The sequence below is a fragment of the Coturnix japonica genome, unplaced genomic scaffold (assembly GCF_054131305.1).
Source record: "Coturnix japonica strain WE unplaced genomic scaffold, WE-NBRP24 Scf070, whole genome shotgun sequence".
NCBI lineage: Eukaryota > Metazoa > Chordata > Aves > Galliformes > Phasianidae > Coturnix > Coturnix japonica.
The window spans coordinates 518,359-538,508 of NW_028188973.1; the positions used below are offsets into that span (position 1 = coordinate 518,359).

Here is a 20,150-nt window from a genome sequence, read left to right on the forward strand (position 1 = left end):
CTATTTTCTTCCCTGTTTTCTCCCCTCTTTTTTCTTCCCCTTTTATCTTGACTTTCTCCTGTTTCATGTTTTTTTCCCTATTTCTTTTTTTTAACTTTTTCTTCCCTATCTTTATTTTATTTTTCTTCTTTCTTGCTTTTTTCTCTTTTTAATATTCGTTTTCTTTCCATTTTTCTTCCCCTTTTCTCATTCTTTTTTATTTCTTGATTTTCTTCCCTCTTTTCTTTTTACCCTGACCCATTCTTTGTCTTCTTTTTTCTTTTTAATTTTTGATATTTTTTTTTTCCTTCTTCTCTTCCCTTCCCCCTTTTTTTATAGCCCATATATTTACTTCTTTTTTTTTTTCCTTTTCCAATCATTCCCCCACCCCCCAACCCCTATTTTCTTTAGCTTTTGTTTCTTTTTACCCTATGTTTTACTTTCGCTTCCTCCTTTTCTGTTCTCTTTTCTCTTTTTCTTCCCTATTTAATTTTCTTTTTTGCTTCCCCATTTCCTTCCCTCTTTTTTCTTGCTTTTTTTTCTTTCCCTTTATGTTTCTTTTTCTTCTTCTCTATTCTTGACCTTTTTCTTTTTCTTTTTTTTCTTTTCTTTTCTTTTTCCTTTTTTTTCTTTTTTCTTTTTTCTTTTTTCCTTTGTTTTCCTTTTTTTTCTTTTCCTTTCTTTTTTTATTCTTCTTTTCTTTTTCTTCCCTTCTTTCCTTTTGCTTTTACTTTCTCTTCCCCTTTTTGTTTTTTCTTCCCCATTTTTTCCCTTCTCCTTTTCCTATTCTTTTTCTTCCCTATTATCATTCTTCTTCTATTTCCTTCCCTGTATTCTTCCCTCTTTTTTCTTCCCTCTTTTTTTCTTCCTTTTATCTTTACTTTCCCCCTTCTGTTTCCTGTTTTTTATTTCTCCTATTTCTTTTCCATTACCTTTTTTCCCTATCTTCCCCCTTTTCTATTCCCTTTTCTCTTTTTCTTCACTGTTTAATTTTCATTTCCTCTTTCTTCCCCCTTTCCTTCCCTGTTTTTTCTTGCTCTTTTTTTTTTCCTTCCCCTTTATGTTTCCTTATCGCTTTCTTTCTCTTTCCCTCTCTCTTTCGTATTCCCTTTCTTCTTCACTTCCCTCTTTTCTTTACTCTTCATTCCTTTCTTTTTCTTCTTCTTCTTTTTCTTCCTTTTCTTTGCCTTCTTTTTCTTCACTTCTTTCATTTTCCTTTTGTTCATTTCTCCTGTTTTTGTTTTTCTTTTCTTCCCCATTTTCTTTTCCTTCTATTTTTTATATTCTTTTTCTTCCCTATTATCATTTTTCTTTTTTTTTTCCCCGTTTTCTTACCTTTACCCCCCCCAATTTTATTTTTGTCTTCCCTCTTCTATTTCCTTTTATCTTTCTCCTATTACTTTTTTTCTCTTCTTCTTTCCTTTCCTTATATTCTCTTCTTTTCTTCCTTCTTTTCTTTTTTCCTTTCTTTTTTCTATCCTCTTTCCATTTTCTCCCCTCCCCTCTCCTCATTTCTTTTTTTTTCCCTCTTTCCCTTTCTTTCCCTTTTCCTTTCTATTTCCCTTCCCCTTTATTTCCCTTTCCCTTCCCTTTCTCTTTTCTTCTTTTCATTTCTTCTTTTAATTTTTTTTTCTTCTTCGACTTCCCTTCTTTCCTTTTGCTTTTGTTTTTTCTTCCCCTATTTTTTTCTTCCTCATTTTCTTTCCCTTCTCCTCTCACTATTCTTTTTCTTCCCAACTATCATTCTTCTTCTATTTTCCTCCCTCTTTTCTTCCCCCTTTATTCTTCCCCTTTTATCTTTGCTTTCCCACTTCTCTTTCCCTTCCCTCCCCTTTCTTTCCCTTTACCCCCTTCTATCCCTTTCCCTTTCTTTTTTCTTATTTTCTTTTCTTTTTTTTATTCTTTTCTTTTGCTACCCTATTTTTCTTCTCTATTTTTTCTTCTTTTTTCTTTTTCTTTTTCTCTTCTTTTTTCTTTTTCTATTTTCTTTTGGCTTTGCTATTAACTTATCCTTTTTGTTTTTCTATATCTTCATTTTTTCCCTTTATTCTATTCTTCTTTTTTCTATCCCTATTATTTTTTTCCTTTTTCATTAACTTTTTTCTTTTTCTTTATCTTTTTTTCTTTTTTTTTCTTTCTTTTCTGTTGCTCTTTCTTCTCGTTTCTTTTTCTTTTATTTTTTTCTGCTGCTTTTTCTTCTTGTTTCATTGTTTTTCCTTTTCTTTTGCTTTTTAAATCTCTCTATTTTTCCTTTCCTTTTTTTCTTTCTCTTTTTCTTCCCTCGTTTCTTTTTTATCCCAATGTTCTTCACCTTTTTCTTTCATCTTCTTCCCCTTCTTCATTTCCTTTACTTCCCTTTTTTTTTACTTTTAAAGCACAATTACTTCATGAAATGATACTTCTCGATGTACAAACAGATATAAAAATATCATCTGATACCTCTTTGCGCTGTTCTCCCAATCACAGAGTAGCCATCAGTAGCTTTGGTTTTGGTAAAAAAAAAAAAAAAAAAGAAAAAAAAAATCTGCAGGACTGTCGTACAAATACTAGTGATGGGGGATGGAGGGGAGATATTCTGGCCATCAGTGACCTTTCCCTTCCATTTCCCCCCCTTATTTTCTTTTGCTTTTGGTTCTTCTTACCCTATTTGTTTCTCTCTTCCTTCCCCCTTTTCTGTTCTCCTTTCTCTTTTTCTTCCCTATTTTCTCTTCCCCCTTTCCTTCCCCCTTTTTTCTTGCTCTTTTTTTTAACTTCCCCTTTATGTTTCCCTTTCCCTTTCCTTTTATTTCCCTTTCCCTTTATTTCCCTTCCATTTTTCTTTTCTCTTTTCTATTCTTTTCTTTGGGGAAGCTGTATTTATGTTGTATTTACTTTGGTATTTATCTTACCTTTTTAGAGGAGTTGTGCCTGCTTCTGCTTCTTCAAAAAGGAACAGGGAGCTCTACAGTAGAAGCCTGAAGGTGAGGTGGGCTGGCCTCTCTGCCTGCCTGTGCTCCTTCCTTCCCCCTGGAAAGTTTATCACATGAGATTTTGATAGGCTTCTTCTTACCCTATTTGTTTTACTATTCCTCCCCCCTTTTGTGTTCTCCTTTTTCTTTTTCTTCCCTATTTAATTTTCATTTTCTCTTTACTTCCCCCTTTCCTTCCCTCTTTTTTCTTGCTCTTTCTTTTTCTTCCCCTTTATGTTTCCCTTTCTCTTGATTTCTCTTTCTCTTCCTCTTTCCCTTCCCCTTCCCTTTTCTTTTCCCCTTCTGTTTCTTCCCTTACTTCCCTTCTTTTTTGGGAAGCTGTATTTATCTTGTATTTACTTTTGTATTTATCTTACCTTTTTAGAGGTGTTGTGCCTGCTTCTGCTGGCTTCAAAAAGGAACAAGGAGCTCTACAGTAGAAGCCTGAAGGTGAGGTGGGCTGGCCTCTCTGCCTGCCTGTGCTCCTTCCTTCCCCCTGAAAACATCACCACATGAGATTTTGATAGGATTCTTTTTACTCTATTTGTTTTTCTTTTCCTTCCATCTTTTCTGTTCTCCTTTCTCTTTTTCTTCCCTATTTAATTTTCATTTTCTCTTTGCTTCCCCATTTCCTTCCCTCTTTTTTCTTGCTTTTTTTTCCTTCCCTTTTATGTTTCTCTTTCCCTTTATTTCCCTTTCCTCTTTCCCTTTCTCCTTCCTTTCCTTTCTCTTTTCTTTTCTTTTGTACTCTTTTCTTCTTCTTCTTTGTCTTCCATTCTTTCCTTTTGCTTTTGCTTTTTCTTCCCCTTTGTTTTTTTTTCTTCCCCATTTTCTTTCCCTTCTCCTTTTACTATTCTTGTTCTTCCCAATTATCATTCTTCTTCTATTTTCCTCCCTCTTTTCTTCCCCCTTTATTCTTCCCCTTTTATCTTTGCTTTCCCACTTCTCTTTCCTATCCCCTTTATGTTTCTATTTCCCTTTCCTTTTCCCTTTCCTTTTTTTCTTTTTATTTTTTTTTTTTTTTTTTCTTCCTTATTTTTCTTCTCTATTTTTTCTTCTTTTTCCATTTTCTTATTCTCTTCCTTTTTCTTTTTCTGTTTTCTTTTGGTTTTGTTTTTTCCTTATCCTTTTTGTTTTTCTTTATCTTCCTTTTTTTCCCCTTCCCTTTATTTTATTCTTCTTTCTCTTTTTTCCCCTATTCTCATTTTATTTTTTCCCTCTCATTAACCTTTTTTTCTTTTTTCATTTTCTTTTTCTGTTGCTTTTTCTTGTTTCTTTTTTTCTTTTTCTCTTGCATTTTCTTATTCTATTGTTTTTCCTTTCCTCTTGCTTCTTTAAATCTCTCTATTTTTCCTCTCCTTTTTTATTTTTTCTTTCTCTTTTTCTTCCCTTATTTCTTTTTTTACTCTATTTTCTTCACCTTTCTCTTTCACCTTCTTCCCCTTCTTCTTTTCCATTTCCCTTTCCTTTTTTTTTAAAAAAGCACAATAAATTCATGAAATGACACTTCTCGACGTACAAACATATAAAAATATCATCTGATACCTCTTTGCGCTGTTCTCACAATCATAGAGTAGCCATCAGTAGCTTTGATTTTGGTAATAAATAAATAAGTAAATAAATAAATAAAAAATCTGCAGGACTGTGGTACAAATAATAGTGATGAGGGATGGAGGGGAGATATCCTGGCCACCTCTCCCTTCCATTTCCCCAACATATTTTCTTTTGCTTTTGGTTCTTCTTAACCTATTTGTTTTCCTTTTCCTTCCCCCTTTTCTGTTCTCCTTTCTCTTTTTCTTCCCTATTTAAGTTTCTTTTTGTCTTTACTTCCCCCTTTCCTTCCCTCTTTTTTCTTGCTCTTTTTTTTTACTTCCAATTTATTTTTCCCTTTCCCTTTATTTCCCTTTCTCTATCCCTTCCCTTTTTCTTTTCTCTTTTCTATTCTTTTCTTTGGGGAAGCTGTATTTATGTTGTATTTACTTTGGTATTTATCTTACCTTTTTAGAGGAGTTGTGCCTGCTTCTGCTTCTTCAAAAAGGAACAGGGAGCTCTACAGTAGAAGCCTGAAGGTGAGGTGGGCTGGCCTCTCTGCCTGCCTGTGCTCCTTCCTTCCCCCTGGAAAGTTCACCACATGAGACTTTGATAGGCTTCTTCTTACCCTATTTGTTTTACTTTTCCTCCCCCCTTTCGTGTTCTCCTTTCTCTTTTTCTTCCCTATTTAATTTTCATTTTCTGTTTACTTCCCCCTTTTCTTCCCTCTTTCTTCTTGCTCTTTCTTTTTCATCCCCTTTATGTTTCCGTTTCCCTTCCTCTTTCCCTTTCCCTTCCACTTCCCCTTTCTCTTTCCCTTTCCCTTCCCCTTTCCCTTTTCCTTCCCTTTTCTCTTTCCTTTCCCTTTTTGTTTCCCCTTCCCTTCCCTTCTTTTCCTTCCAAGAAGCTGTATTTATCTTGTATTTACTTATGTATTTATCTTACCTTTTTAGAGATGTTGTGCCTGCTTCTGCTGGCTTCAAAAAGGAACAGGGAGCTCTACAGTAGAAGCCTGAAGTTGAGGTGGGGTGGCCTCTCTGCCTGTACTTCTTCCTTCCTCCTGGAAAGTTCACCACATGAGGTTTTGATAGGCTTCCATAATGTATGGGTATGGAAAGCTGCAACTAACTCTGCAGATGACTGGTATATACTTAACATTTGAAATCTCAATAAAATTTTCTGCTTGTTGAGTTATTGTCTGGCATTCACTTATTTCCTGATTTGGCCATCATTTCTGGCTGCTCTTTTGACAGATTTTCACTATTTCTGCAGTCACATTGGTCTGGCAACAGGGGAATCAGCTGTGGCTGTGGGTGTGGTGAGAGCAGCACAACCACCCCATCCTTCTCTGAGTCCTCACTTCCTCTGCAGCATTGCTTCACAGACCCTTGCACACCCTAAAAGCAGCGGCCAGCAACCAGCCACAGTGACCTGGGTTTAATTTGTCTGCAGTTGAATACAATTAGTCCCCAGACAAACTTGGGTCGCCTTTTTGTTTCACCAAAAAAATCACTGATGCTGAAGATCTGGCATATGCTCCAGCCTTACAGCTCAAGTCCTGTCACCCGCCCCCCCCCAATCTCACCCCCCCGCCCGTCCCATCTCCCCCCCCCCCCCCGGCAATGTGTGAGTTCAGCTGAAAGTGAACTGTATATACAAGACATTTGAGAGCTCCTTGTGAAATGGGCTTGTATTTTAAACTTCCAAGCGTCTGGAACCTCAACTGGCTTTGAATGCATCCCTGAGCCGAGCCCAATCTGGACACATACCTGAGGGTGGAGAGCAGAGACGATCCGCTTTTGGGAGCCGGGCTGAAAACGGCTGCGCCGTAACCCGCATAGTACATCAGGATCACTCCGTCGGGCAAGCGGCTCCATCTAGCGGCCGTGGCCCGTTTCATGCCGGACGCTCAGTGATGTCACCAACGAATGAGCTGACGTTACAGAACGGGGCGACCCTTCCCCGATCCCGGGCAGCCCCAGGATCTTTCTGGGAGCGATATGAGCAGAGCAGGGGTGGGGTGCATTGTAACTCCTCTTCTCAGCGTCACCCGCAGGTTCACCAGCAACTCACTGCAGCGCTCCCTGAGAACCACTGAAAGGGCTTGGTGCTGTGAGCACCTGGAGGAGCTCTTTGTGATAGGGAGTGGCCGAATGTTGCTTCCGGCTTTGCTGCTGGATAGATTTGCTGTGTACTGATATCAAATGCATTACAGTAGTTTGAGGCACCGGGAGATGACTGCCAGGCCCTCTGTCAAAGGAAAAACAAGTCTTTTGGCAGTGTGAAAAATAAACTGGGCTGTTCTCCAGTAGCAACCCAGAAAGATTATTGGATTTTGCACTTTGTTAGTAATTTGTAAGCAAATACTCAAACTATCAAATAGAAAACAATATTTCCTTATTTTATTTTATTTTATTTTATCTTATTTTATTTTATTTTATCTTATTTTATTTTATTTTAGAATGTGAGCTGAATAACATCTTCATCCTCACCTCCAGATTGCAGTATGGGAGCCAGTTGAGATGTCTCCTTCATGCTTTTGGTCTGGCAATCAGCTACTTTGCTGGATCAAACAGCCTGGAGACCCAATAGTGGCTGTCATCAGATGGTGAAGACATCACAGGCCATTGTCAGATGGCAATGTGACATTGACAGCAGATGAGTTCCTGCTCCCACTCAGCCCCATCTGCACATTGGTCAGATGCACAGCTTCTGAATGTGCAGCTGCTCAAGGGATATTCTCTCCTTCCCACAGCCACACACACCAGAGATAACTCACATCAAGGACTGGATGTGAGCCCTTGGCAGGGCCCTCCATGACAGGAATCCAAACTGTTTTGAGATCTTTCAGCACATTAACCATTTCACAGCCATCTTTTCTGTGGATGTTATCATAAAAGCTGAGGAGATCTTATCTTTCACTGTTAAGTGCTGGCTCATGAGAAAAGGCTGCTCTGATGTCTCCTCATGCTTAACAACATAATGGTATATTTGAATGAACACATCTTCACTAGCAGACAAGGGTGTGGGTCTAGAGCATAAGCAGAGGATAAATTTTCCCCACCGTTTGTGCTGGGAGTGAATTATCCTGTAACATTCTCAGGGAACAGGAAGAAGGAGGAAACTGTAACGAGGCAGTGCCACTTCCATGCTCAGAAGAGGATATGTGAGCATCTTCCTGCACTCAGCTTGAAGTTCCCACACACAAAAGGACCTAGACCCTTGTTTTTCAGTCTTCTGCTGACATATATCATGTAGCACTTCATATGCCTTTATTTTTACTTAGCCTTACTGACATGTCTATATAAACCAGTGTAACCTGTAAGACTGGCATTGTCAAAGTGATTGTTCAGGAAGCTATTTTCACAGTTTAAGGCCAAGAAGATGCTACTGCTTTTCAAGTGCTACATGGAATTTGTTGCTTGTAAAGGTCAGCGTTCATGGTTCATGCTGTAACACTACCCTAATCCTCATCAGGATCAACAACATGGATGATGACAGTGATCCTTTTTCTCCACCAGAGTCCTCTGTTTCACTGGCAAAAATACTGGAGGCAGGAAGAAGGCTGTGGGTTGGATCCTTGGGTACTTTTTCCACTGATGAAATGAAGGCAAGCAAATGACAGATCCAACTGTGCAGCCTTGGGTGTATGAATCAGTATTATCTGCTGGCTGGAGCTCCTGGTAGGTTTTGCACTAAGAAATGGTTTTGGTGTCACATTTGACATGAGACTCAGACTATCATGGGGTGTTTTGGGCTCATCTTATACACTATCTCAAGCTCTTTGGGAACAAGCAGCCTATTTTTCATTATGCAATATCGTCTTTATTCATCTACATGTTAATTGCTGGTTTCTAGGCTTTCTAGATCTGTGACCTAAGAATCACAAATCACGACAGGGGCAGAGGCAATTAGTTGTCCTCGGGCTGCTCTCTAAGACTCAAGTGTGTAAATTGCTCTTTCATTCGCACGTGAATTATTCTTAATATCCCTTCTCTGGTAATAAATACGTGGCTGTGAAGGCATGAAGATGTGTGTGTGTGTGTGTGTGTGAGGGGGGTGGGGGTGGTGGGGGATTAAGAGGGAAAGGTAGCATGACCCTCCCGTTCTCTTTTCTTTTTCAAGTAAAAGCTACCCCTAGGTCTTAACATTCTCTCAAAAAGATAATGCTACCGGTTTGTTTGCTTTCTGCATTCCCCTTGGATGCTAAGGCAAGACTAACACCGAGAGCATAAAGAAGTTCATGTGCACGTTGCCTCATATTGTATACGTGCTTCTCTATTAGCTCTGGACAGAGAGCATAACCAGATGAAAAACGGGTAAGCAGCACAGGTCAGGCAATTCAAAGAGAAAGATGGGGTCTTCAGAAGGGCACCTCAGCTTTATTCCCACTCTCATCTTCTGCAACCTGAGCCAGCAACACCCGCGGCTCCACAGGACGGCCATCGCTCCTGCCTCGGGCAGAGAACAGCCCTTTGCCATGCTGACTGTCTGCTCTGCTCTGCCAGGAGCTGATGGTTTACTTACAGCAGAGGAATGTATCTCCCGTTCTGGACAGCATGGTGACCTCCTGCTCAGCTTACTCAGACTCCTTTCTCAGAGTGACAAAGTGGGTAAATTGCACCAGAAATGCCCTGTCCATTCCCAGGGTGAGAGAGTGAGGCAGACCTGTAGGAGGCCAGTGGCCAGGATTTTCCATTTACATGCCCTTAGTTCCCTCTCAGTCTGGTAGGGGTGACTGTGAGCACAATTTGGAAGCCTTTGCTTGCTTCATGCCATATCTACTTGGGCTCATCACTGTGGGCTTGGGAAACCAGACAAGTACTTCCATTGGTTTCTGCAGACCATCTTTCACATTTGTGCATTCAGAAGCTCTGCTGTGTGAACACAGCCTCTGTCTGCATCAGCTGGCAGTGTCCCCTTCCCCAGCTGCTGATGTTTGTCAGGTCAGCACTGCACTTGCATGAGGGAGGTCAGCAGAACAACATCCTTAGGTAAATGACTGCAAAGGATTTCAAGCAAATACATTGCCCCCTTTTGTGATTGGAGCCCTGGGGTATCTCCCTTTTTGTGTGTACCTCTGGTAAAAACGTGGTCCGTGGGCTTTTGCTCTGCCCTTCTTAGCTTCACACACGACAGGCAAGGTACCTGAAACAAGTGCTGAGGGAGGTTGCTAAGCATCCAGCCTTAGAAATATTTAAAGCTCAGCTGAGCAGGGACTAAAACAAATTGCTCTAGATTTTAGGCTAGTTCTGCTTTGAGCAGGAGGTTGAACCAGATGCCTTCAAGGGGTCCTTTCCAAAAAAAGATTATTTTTTTTCTAAATGTTGTGTTCTAATCAATGAAGGCATCAGGTTTGGAAGAGAAACCTGTTTTTCTTGCTGGGGAATGAACTGGTTTCTGCAGAACAAGAACTAGGATATATTGATTTATATGAACAGCTCTGAGCCAGCAGATGTGGTGCAGTGGTTCTACCAGTGCTGCTGCACTTACAGAGGAAATGTTGGTCTTCCAGGGTATTCTCTCTGAATATTTACATCTTACAACCAGTGCAAAAGGAATCCCAGAGTGAAAATGCTCAAGTTCCTCTGAGAGAACTTGCACACTGGGTTGGCTCATTGCTGTCTTGTAACTAGTGAAGAAGGATGGAAGGATTAGTATAGCACATCTGATGCAGGAGAAAAAAGGATGCTTTTCTTATACGTGGAAGAATGAGACAGATGACTGAAAAGAAGCACAAAATGCCTAGGTCATGTCTCATGACTCTTGCAGTTTTGTTCTCACGTGACATTGTAAAGAGAATTTAATTTTATCAGAAAAATGCTTTTTTTTTTCTTTATTCTTTCTTTCCTTCCCTAGGAGCCTGCTCTGTTCCCTGAGAGAGTCTGTCCTCTGGTGTCCATAGAGGCATTTGGACTTAGCATTTGTTGACTTCTCTGCCTTCCTTTGCAGACATCAGTGAGGAGAGGCTGGGTGATGCCAGCGGAACAGACAATGCTGAGACCTACAGTGACGAAGACACAGACCAAAGGAATTCCCCAGACATGGCTAAAGCCAGAACCTGCTTCACCCCTGAAAGCCCAGAAATTGTATAAGTGGTTGAGGTATGTTACGCAGTTCAGAAAAATGGTGGGAGCACGGAGAGCCGTCCAGAGAGCCCCAAGTACCATGCAGAGCAGAATCACCTCCTGATAGAAGGTCCTTCTGGGACAGTTTCTTTACCTTTCAGCTTGAAAGCCAACAGACCTCCACTGGAAGTGCTGAAAAAGATTTTCCCTAACCAGAAGCCAATGGTGCTGGAGTTGATCCTGAAAGGATGTGGTGGTGACCTGGTGAGTGCTGTTGAGGTTCTCTTGTCCAGCCGGTCTTCAGTGGCCAGTGGTGAGAGAACTACTGCAGAGTCAGATGGTCTAGTTCTACCTTCCAATGGGCATATTTTTGAACACACGCTGAGTTCCTATCCTATTTCCTCTTCCAAGTGGTCAGTGGGCTCAGCCTTCAGGGTCCCTGACACACTGAGGTTCTCTGCTGACTCCAGCAATGTTGTGCCCAATCCTCTGACTGTACCTTTGCAGCACCCATTTCCTCAGCCACCTCGCTACCTGCTGATGCTGAGGAACACTTTGGCAAGAAACCAGTCCAGTCCTTTCCTGCCTAATGATGTCACCCTTTGGAACACCATGACGCTGCAGCAGCAGTACCAGCTGCGGTCCCAGTATGTCAGTCCTTTCTCTAGCAACTCGGCCAGCATCTTCCAAAGCTCTTCTGTCCTTCCTTCTCGCTCATCAGAAGATCCTAGGATCTCAATCCCTGATGACGGATGTCCTATTGTGTCTAAGCAACCTCTTTACACAGAAGATGAGTATGATGAAAGGTCTGATTCTTCAGACTCAAGAATACTCAACACATCTTCTTAGGATGACATTTGCCATATGATAAGTAAGTAAGTGATATTTTCAGTGCAGCTGAACTACTGGGCCTGAAGAGGAGAGACGTATACTCCATGAAACACTTGCAATTGTATTAAAACTTGACTTTGCTTGGTATTGTACTATAGCAATAAAAACACAACTTATTTAATTTCTTGCACTTCATTGGATAATGCCAAATAGCAATACTCTGGCTTTAGCTCTGAGTGTGTACGACAAGGAAAGACTTTATGGCCATCGGTTACGGGACTCTGGAAGATTCGTAGCGGGAACAGAAGCTCAAGGTCTACTTTGTTCCTTAACTCAGACAACTGGGGATATTAAACTAGAATACTTGAATGCTGTTTTATAAGAGAGAACTCCTCGGGACATAAGAAATCAAACAAAAGTAGTTCAATTGCAAATGGACTAAAACAAGGACCAGTCATCATCTTTGCATTGAAAGGAAAGGCAGAAGAATTATGCACATGGAACTAGCATGAACTGCTTCTGTACTGTTTGAGCTTGGACATTTTTTAGAAAAATAATCTTATGAGTTATTCTTTTCCCATGGCTAGGTCAAAATGTGTAATGTCAGTGTAAAACCAATTACGGCTGTGAAGTGCATGAAGTGTATTGTGAAATGAACACAAGATTAAACATTGTCAGGTTAATGTAGCATGCTAAGGACTCTAGAAAAATAAACTAAGATGATCATCTTGGTTTATGTCATTTATATTGGGCAAATAGCATTTCTGAGGATAGAGAGCTGATTAACTGCCAGCTGGGGTAACAATGTCTAGTTCCAGCAACAGCAGACAAGGGAAGTCTATTTTTCCCAGTCCAGGTTCTGCCCCCCTGCCTCGTAGCCTGAAACTGAGTCTCAGCAAATGCTATCATGAGGGAAGCTTAGGTCCTTGGATGTGTGCTACAGACACTTCCAAGTTCAGGAGAGTGAAGCAGAACTTGTAACAGTCACAGTAAGCAGGAAAAAAAATATATATATAAGTCAATAAGAGGCTCTCCTGCCCCTTCAGAAACATTTTTTTTTTTATTTTTATTTTTTTTTATTTTTTTTTCCCCCTATGCTATAGAAATAGAAATAGGAGATAGGGTGTAATAGCAGATCTTTCTTTAAAACAGTGTGGAGTTAAATGGCAGCTTTCCCGAATCTGGAAAAGTAATTATTTGAACAATTTATTGCATGTTTGCATGCATGAACTCCCCTTTTATCCTACTTTCATTACAGTGTCAGAATAACACTACAAATTGCTTCTGGTGAAGAATGCCACTACATTCACTCTCCACCTAGATATTTGTCTGTTAAGGTTTTTGTGCCATTTTTTGAACCATTTGACAGTGACCACATCTGCTTGGCAGTTGGATTTTCCAAAACACTTCTTTCTGTGTGGATGCAATGGCTGGCAGGCCTGCCATGTGTACAGATCAGCCCTACCCCTCAAACCCAATGAGGGTTCCCCTAGAGGGGGGAAGCCTAAAGCAGGTGGGCTGTAGGACCTTAGAATTTGTCAGGCATGTTGCCTAGTATCACTGCTAATGTGAATGCCTGTGTTCTCATTTGGCATTTCATACTTCGTAATGTTTGTGTACTCAATGGATCCCACAGTTTATACTGATATTGAACAGGCACAAGCAGAAGGAGAATAAAATAAATAATGTTTTTATTTTCTCCGGGGGATAAATGATCAGAAATACACTTTTTATTGTGTATTTTTGCAATCTGTTCAGTAAAGCAATTTGTAGTTGTATGCTAGAGAGCAAAGAGGGAAAGTTGGAGAGTGGGAGAAAAGAAAATAAATAGCATTCCTTATGCAAATGTAAGAACATCTGGAATTTTCATAATGCAGAATTACAGTTTTGTACTGACACGTTTTCCTGTGCCCACATGGAATTTGTAAACAAATTCATCTTCAAGACACTCCAAGCAGAAAAGTAATAGACACTCATAAAATAAGCTTGGTCTTGCAAACAGAAAGAGATGAGGTAGTGAAATGCTGTGCTCCGACATCGTAGAGGAGTTAGGTGTGAAAGGCTCGATGCGAACAAACAGGTCCGTGAGCTCAGGTTTTGAGCTCATGCACCAAGCAGATTTCCCTCCAGCAGAGGCTTTTGTATAGGCACCCTCATAGGTTGAATGAATTCTGTTTCTTCTTCTTTCTTTTGTTTCCCAGCAGAGGGTGAATAACCTCCAGCAGGAAGACCAAACAGTGGCAACCGACAGCTCACAGTGATCTTATGCACTGTGGTCTGTGGGTTTTCAGTGAGCAGAACCTTGACATCTTGGAAATGGAACATATCTTTCAGAGAAAGATGACCTTTGGCCAAGCTGGGGCAAACTGTTCATACTACAAACATGATGGGTGAAAAAATGCAGGGTCAGAAATGCAGTTATCAGCAATTATTAAATCCTATCTCTTTTGATAAACTGTTGTGGGTTGGTTTTTTGTTTTTGTTTTTTTTCTTTGTGAAAGCGCTGAAATTAAAATAGTCATTCTTTCAGGAATCATAGAATATCTTTTGACTAAATTCACAATTATTATTATTATTATTTTTAAATAAAGTAAACATAAGCATGTTAAAAACAAAAACCAAACACATTTTGTTTGTCTGAAGACAACTTCTGCAGTATTTTGGCTATTTACAAGTTCCATTAAAGCAAACAAACCAACAGGAAAATAAACTAACCAACCAACCAAACTGACCCAAACAAACCAATTGGACTGACCAGCAGTTATATGTCTAGGAAAGGATACTGTTCATACAGCTGTGTTTCCAGGCTGCCACTAAATGTGGATGTCATTTCTAGACTTCACTCAACATGCAGCAAGGATCTGGGGCCCTTGGCATATTGGCAGGGCCCCATGGTGCTGGAGTCTGCTCCTTATGTCTTTACCTGTGGGTAATCCTAACTCCATCCTGCCTTTACAGTGTGGGCAAATAGGAGATGAGAGAACCTCTGCTTCCCTATGCACCATAATGTACTATTGCATCCCATCCCGTCCCATCCCATTCCATCTCATCCCACTCCTGGCACCTGGCCCACATGCACTACCCAATTGCACCTTTTCCTTTGCATCAGCAGACGTTCTTGAGAACACCTGTTTTGTCTCAGGCCATGCACTTCCCAGCCCTGGTTCCTGCAGGTACCAGGTCCCAGCCCTCTGTTTTCTGGCTCCGTCTCGTGGTAAAATAAGGGAGAAGACGCGTGGGTGAAGAGGAAGGAGTGAAACTGGCTGCGTGTCTGGAAACCATAAAGAACGAGCTTAAGCATCAAGAAGATCAGCGAAGCCTTTGTTGTAGTCCTGCAATTAAGTGGTCCTATTTCATTTTTATTTGATATTTTTGTAGGGGGCGATACCGCAGCCACGAGTCACTTGGAGCAAGAGGACTTCCCCTCATTTCACGGCGCAGTTCTCGCTCTGGGTGCGCGGAGCGGCTGAGCCCAGGTGCATTTTCTGTGGTGCTCCTCCTGTCAGGACGGTGATTTCACGGCTCACCACCTGCCTGTGCGCACAACACAGACGGTAACTCCGCAGGAAGCCCTTCTTCCGGCTGCTCCGCACTCAGCCGCTCCGCGGGGCGGCTGCGATCAGAACACAGCGCTGTGCTGCGCTGCCCCACGTCCCTCCCCGCGGCTCCGCAGTTGGCTGCGTGCTCCCCGCGGCCCCGACGTGCCCTCCTTGCGGCCCCAGGGCCACTCTGCGAACGCTGGCTGAACAGGCTGGCCTCGCGTTCGTGCTGACACGTTTGAAGAACGATTTGGATTCTCCCAGTATACTGTTTCAGTCATTCACTCCTTATGTGGACGTGAGTGGGCGAGTAGGATTGAGGCTAAATTTATATGTTAATTTTAATACTGAAGCCATCCTGTATTTGAAGAAGAAGATTAATTCTTCAATTTCATTTCTTACTTGATATTGCATATTGCCATTACTGGGAAATCAAATTATTTCTGAATGCGCACTTTCCAAACTTCAATTCTAGTGGGCATATAACCCTCAAGCATCATTCTTCTCCCTTCCCTATAACCAACTAACTTAATGCAGAATCTTAATGTTCCTGCACTCGTCTGCCACTGGCAGATAACAAGCCTTCTTCCCCAAGCACATTTTGATAATGCAGTGTCTCAGCAGCTTTCTGCATGACTCAGCAGCTCCTGGTAGGATGCTGTGTGTACACTGGAAATCTCAGCTGAGATTTCCCTTAGAGAGACTAATTACATTGATCTCCACAGTAACACAGTACCAGAGGGCCGTAACCACAGCTGTGTGACAAACACATGGACACACAGTGTGAGTCCTGACATCACATGGAAGGTCAAACTTTTGTGCAGGTACTGGGCAGTAGACCTTGTAGATGGTAAGTTTAGAGCATCGTATGTGTTGAAAGATTGGGAATGCAGAGGGAGACATACTTCTAGGAGAACTGCCGTTGGAGACCAGGCTTCGTTAGAGTCTCAGCAGAACAGAAACATGTACAGAACCTTTGGGAATGCGGCTTGTTATTTCTGTATTCACTCTATGGAAAATGAAGATGAGACACGGGCAACTCTCACAAGGGTACATCCCTGCTCTGCCCACTGATCTGAGGGAGATCTCGTAGCTCAGTTTGAGTGTCAGATGTCTCTTTCTCCATCTCCATGAGGTAAAAAAAGCTGCTACAAGGAGTACATGGCTATTACCTGTAAATTCTCCAGTGCTCTGTAAGAACTGGACACCAGTGCTGGGGCTGATTACCTTTAATATGTTCATTAATGATACTGACAGTGGGGTTGAGTGCACCCTTAGCAAGCTTGTGGATGGCACCAAGCTGTGGGGTGCAGTTGACACTCCAGAGGGACAGGATGCCATCCTGAGGGACCTAGACAGTGCTGAGCAATGGGCACATTTAACATTATGAGATTCTATAAATCCAAGTACAAGATGTTGCACCTGAGCAGAGGCAAACCCAATACCAATACCACCTGTGGGATGAAAGGATTCAGTGCAGCCCTGTTGGAAGTAACCGCGGGAGACAAGTCTCATGCTATCATGGTCAACAAGCCTTGTTTATTAGGTGTTACAGCATCTCATTTATACAATCAGTAATAAGTTCATGCATATTGCAAAAGTAAAGCTCAGGATTGGTGGGTTACACATTACTTCATCTGACCTTTGTGGTTAGTCTTGTGGATACTTTTTCTTTACAGCTATGTCTTCACCTTGCTACACATCTTGTTTTTCCCTCAGGCCGTCCTTGCCTCTAGCTACATATCCTGTCTTTAGCTACATACCCTGTCTTTTCACATCCTGATTTCTTCTCAGCTGCCTAGCCCGTGATCGGCCCTAGGATAGACCGTCTTTGTCTTCAGTCACGTTCATTCTTTTACAATTTCACTAATGGAATCTCTTCATGTCCTTTCTCACAAAGCCATTCTGCATAAACGCTCTCCACACTTCCCCCGTTTTCTTTTAAACTGAAAAGGGGTTTGATTTACTGACCGATTAATCATATTTAACAATCAGTTCAGTTCATTTGTTCAATCAGTTCTCATGTAGTTTTATCCTGCTCCATAGCTGCTGCTCTGTGAACTTCTCATCTCGATCCATGGCTGCTGCTCCGTAGAATTCTTCTTGTATTACAACAATTTCAAGATACTGCCTATAGAGTAACAACACTACTTAAATTAATAACATAACTATTATAACTCAATCAAGACCTCGATTAACAATACTCTAAAAGTGAAAAAAGAGACAAGTCAAATACAACTTAACAACATTACTGTTAAACCTGCTGTAAAGGACAAATGTGTTTGCTCTGCAACCTAAGTTTCTGCAACCTGAAAATAAATCTGTGAGGGTCCCATTGTGTTAATCTGTAACTGATCAGGAAAAGTCTTCAATTTTCATATACTCTGATATATTGATTTTAATGACCACTAAAATTTGTGCAATAAATGCTTTTAAGATGCTCATAACCATGCTCTACAGACTGAGTTATCCGGGCTAATAATTGATTAATGATCGTGCAATTTTATGAAGTAGCATGTCAAATAGAACCAATTTTAGAGGACAAATGGACTAGAGTATCAGTAGGGGCATTAATACTTATTGACCCTTGAGAAACAGCAAGCTGTGTTGGTGGTGGATGAGACAGATAGTGCCAGCAGGGCGTCCCCTGCTTCAAGGTGCACCTTTCCTCTCTCACCCATCACAGATTCTCTCCTGCATTCAGGGTCTGAAGGATTTCTTCCAGTTGTATACCACATCCGCATGGCCAGTGCGTGATATAGAGCCCAAGTGGAACACCTGCTTGGAAAACAAAATAAACTATCAAATTCAGTTCTATTAGCATGCACTTTTGTCAAATGATGCATGGTTATATTTTCAGATCCCAATTAATTGGATGTAAAAGAGGTATCTGTTCTATGATACAGGGTCATCTCTTTGTCTGGGATTCCTTTCCAGGTTTTGTCTTTGCAAATTAAGAAAAGCTAATTAATAGGCTAATAATATCATAAGCAAACAGTACTAAAATATTAAAAGAGCTATTCCTGTAGATTCTAGCATTGATTAGATCAAATCCTGTTTAATACACATCTGATCTATTACTAAAATAGAAGAAGCACACAACATCCTAGCTAATGCCTTAAACTCTAAATCTTGAGACTGCATTGGTAAAACAGAAAATCACACACTATGTCAAACTATTAGTAATATTATCTATAACACAGCAAGTTACAAAGCAATACCACTAAGTAAGAAACACATGATTAAAATTACTATAAAGGCTGGATGCTATTTTCTGCCTTCAGATGAGACCAAACGTATCATGCTGGAACCCACGTAGGGCCAGTCCCTGTGGAAATAAGAGCATATTCACGACCCCAAGTTGTCAATGGTAGGGGACAGTCCCAAAGTCCTGTGGCCATATTCCAAACATTAACCATAGGCTGTTCCTTTAGCACTGGGGAAGCCTCAAAATGATGATCCACATAAGCTGTATCTCTATGAACACGATTCAAAAAATTCAGCACAAACAAAACAAGCAAAACCTTGCATAATATTTCTTGTAGTGTGTCTCCCATATTCCCCCTTTTTTGTTTAATAATAAGAATGGATTTCAGTGTTTGATAAATGTGATCAGTGATAGCTTGTTCAGTGGGAGAATGAGCAATGGCTGTAGTATGTCTAACACACCCTTCTTGGAGGAAAGTTTGAGTGGCCTTAGAGGTATACGCAGGCCTATTATCTGTTTTTGTAGTATGTGGGATTCCCATAGCAGCATAAGCAGATAACCAGTGTTTACAGGTGTCATGACTGTGTTCACCTGTATGTGCTGTGGCAAATACGTAAGAAGAATGAATATCTATTGTTACATGTGCATATTTTAGACGGCCAAATTCAGGAATGTGAGTGACATTTGTCTGACACAGTTGAAGAGGTGCTGTGTCACAGGGATTTGTCCGAGTCTGAGGCAAAGAGCTATCAGTCAAATTATGTAGCTGATATTCAGTCATCAACACGGTGTATTGCATAGGAGAGAGGATCATTCTTAACACAGTTTTCCAATCGTGAGGGGTCATAGCGTAACTGTCACTGTTTGTAACCAAAAGATTGTATGGAAAGGCTGACTGAACTCCGAATGTTCTCACTGACTCCCTTAGCTCCTTCACTGCCTCGTAACGCAGGGATTCCCAACGGGGGACCTGATTAGGAAAGGTTTGCAACGTGTCAGCATCACCCCTTCATATTGTTTCTTTTCTGCACGGCTCTAAGACATCACAGGATGCTGTAGGGAAATTTGTCATTCCTGCTTCCTTCCAAGTATCATCAGGAGGAAATGCATCCGATTCGCTTTCTGGATCTTCTGGACCTGGGTCACAACGATCCCCTGGTTTCAGTCCATCCGTGTCTTTAACCACGTTACACGCGCACGACGAGGGGGGGGGGCGGCAGGCGGCCGCTGGCTGGGAACGGCTGCTTGTGTCGGAGCGCGGCCGCTGTTCTTTCTCGCGCTGCTTCTCACGTTTCCCGACTCCCTCTAGCATACAGCAGCGTTGTGGGTGTTGGATTGACACTTGCTGCACCAAATCCCAGTGGCTTGGCACTCGTGACGGATGTGGCCAGTTTTTTCACAACGGAAACATTTCACGCGGGAGCTGTTCTGCGAGCGTGGGCTTGTAGCGACTGCAGCTTGGAGGGGTGCAAGGGCTGCTAAAACCCGAGTATGCGAGGATCTAGATTGCTCCTGAAATGCCTTTGCCTGCTCTTGCAACCCGTCACTAATTTTCTGTAAAGCACTCCTAAGAATGCCTGGGTTCCAGTTGGAACCGAAGCAGCCTTTTCTAGCAACTCGGGGATTGACCAATCTCCGGGCAATGTATTAACCAGAGATCGGGTTGAGGAATTGCCATTTTGGAGCACACGTTGTTTAATCAATGCCCCTTGCAAATATTCTGGAACACTAGCCTTCTTGATGGCATCCACAACCTTATCTATGAAATTACCTAGCGGCTCCTCACGCCCCTGTCTTATTCCCATGTAAATGGGCGTTCCCCCCGCAGCTTTTATACTATCCATAGCTTTCCTGGCTATATTCCTAGTTTCTCGCAAAACTTCAGGATCAGAAATCGCCTGAGCCTCTATTCGAGTCCATGCCCCAAGACCCAACAATTGTTCCACTGTTACACCTGCTAAGGGGTCTCCTGGTCCTCTCTGTACTGCTGCGGACGCCACAGCCTGCTGATGCCAATGAGCATTAAACAATATTAACTGATGAGGGG

The 20,150-nt window shown here is 41.6% G+C and overlaps 4 long non-coding RNA genes and 1 pseudogene across 6 annotated transcripts in view; 3 read left to right on the top strand and 2 right to left on the bottom strand.

The window, feature by feature from the left end:
• LOC146751637 (uncharacterized) overlaps positions 1-3,388 on the top strand; it is a 64,947-nt gene extending 61,559 nt beyond the window's left edge. For both annotated transcript variants that reach the window (XR_014941301.1, XR_014941300.1), the window contains 2 exons: positions 2,876-2,939; positions 3,313-3,388. This is a non-coding gene — a long non-coding RNA (uncharacterized LOC146751637). The remainder of the gene's footprint in view (positions 1-2,875; positions 2,940-3,312) is intronic.
• On the bottom strand, positions 1,590-3,399 carry LOC146751639 (uncharacterized). The gene is made up of 2 exons (XR_014941314.1): positions 3,305-3,399; positions 1,590-2,985 (listed from the first exon to the last, which is right to left on the bottom strand). It is a non-coding gene; the product is annotated as an uncharacterized LOC146751639 (long non-coding RNA).
• A 947-nt stretch (positions 3,400-4,346) lies between these two features.
• On the bottom strand, positions 4,347-5,490 carry LOC146751640 (uncharacterized). The gene is made up of 2 exons (XR_014941315.1): positions 5,403-5,490; positions 4,347-5,042 (listed from the first exon to the last, which is right to left on the bottom strand). It is a non-coding gene; the product is annotated as an uncharacterized LOC146751640 (long non-coding RNA).
• On the top strand, positions 4,650-5,647 carry LOC146751641 (uncharacterized). Its single transcript, XR_014941304.1, has 2 exons — positions 4,650-4,996; positions 5,411-5,647. It is a non-coding gene; the product is annotated as an uncharacterized LOC146751641 (long non-coding RNA).
• Positions 5,648-6,501: 854 nt separating this feature from the next.
• On the top strand, positions 6,502-12,082 carry LOC146751642 (doublesex and mab-3 related transcription factor 3-like; annotated as a pseudogene). Its single transcript, XR_014941286.1, has 2 exons — positions 6,502-8,140; positions 10,410-12,082. The product of XR_014941286.1 is annotated as a doublesex and mab-3 related transcription factor 3-like (transcript).
• The last annotated feature ends 8,068 nt before the right edge of the window (positions 12,083-20,150 follow it).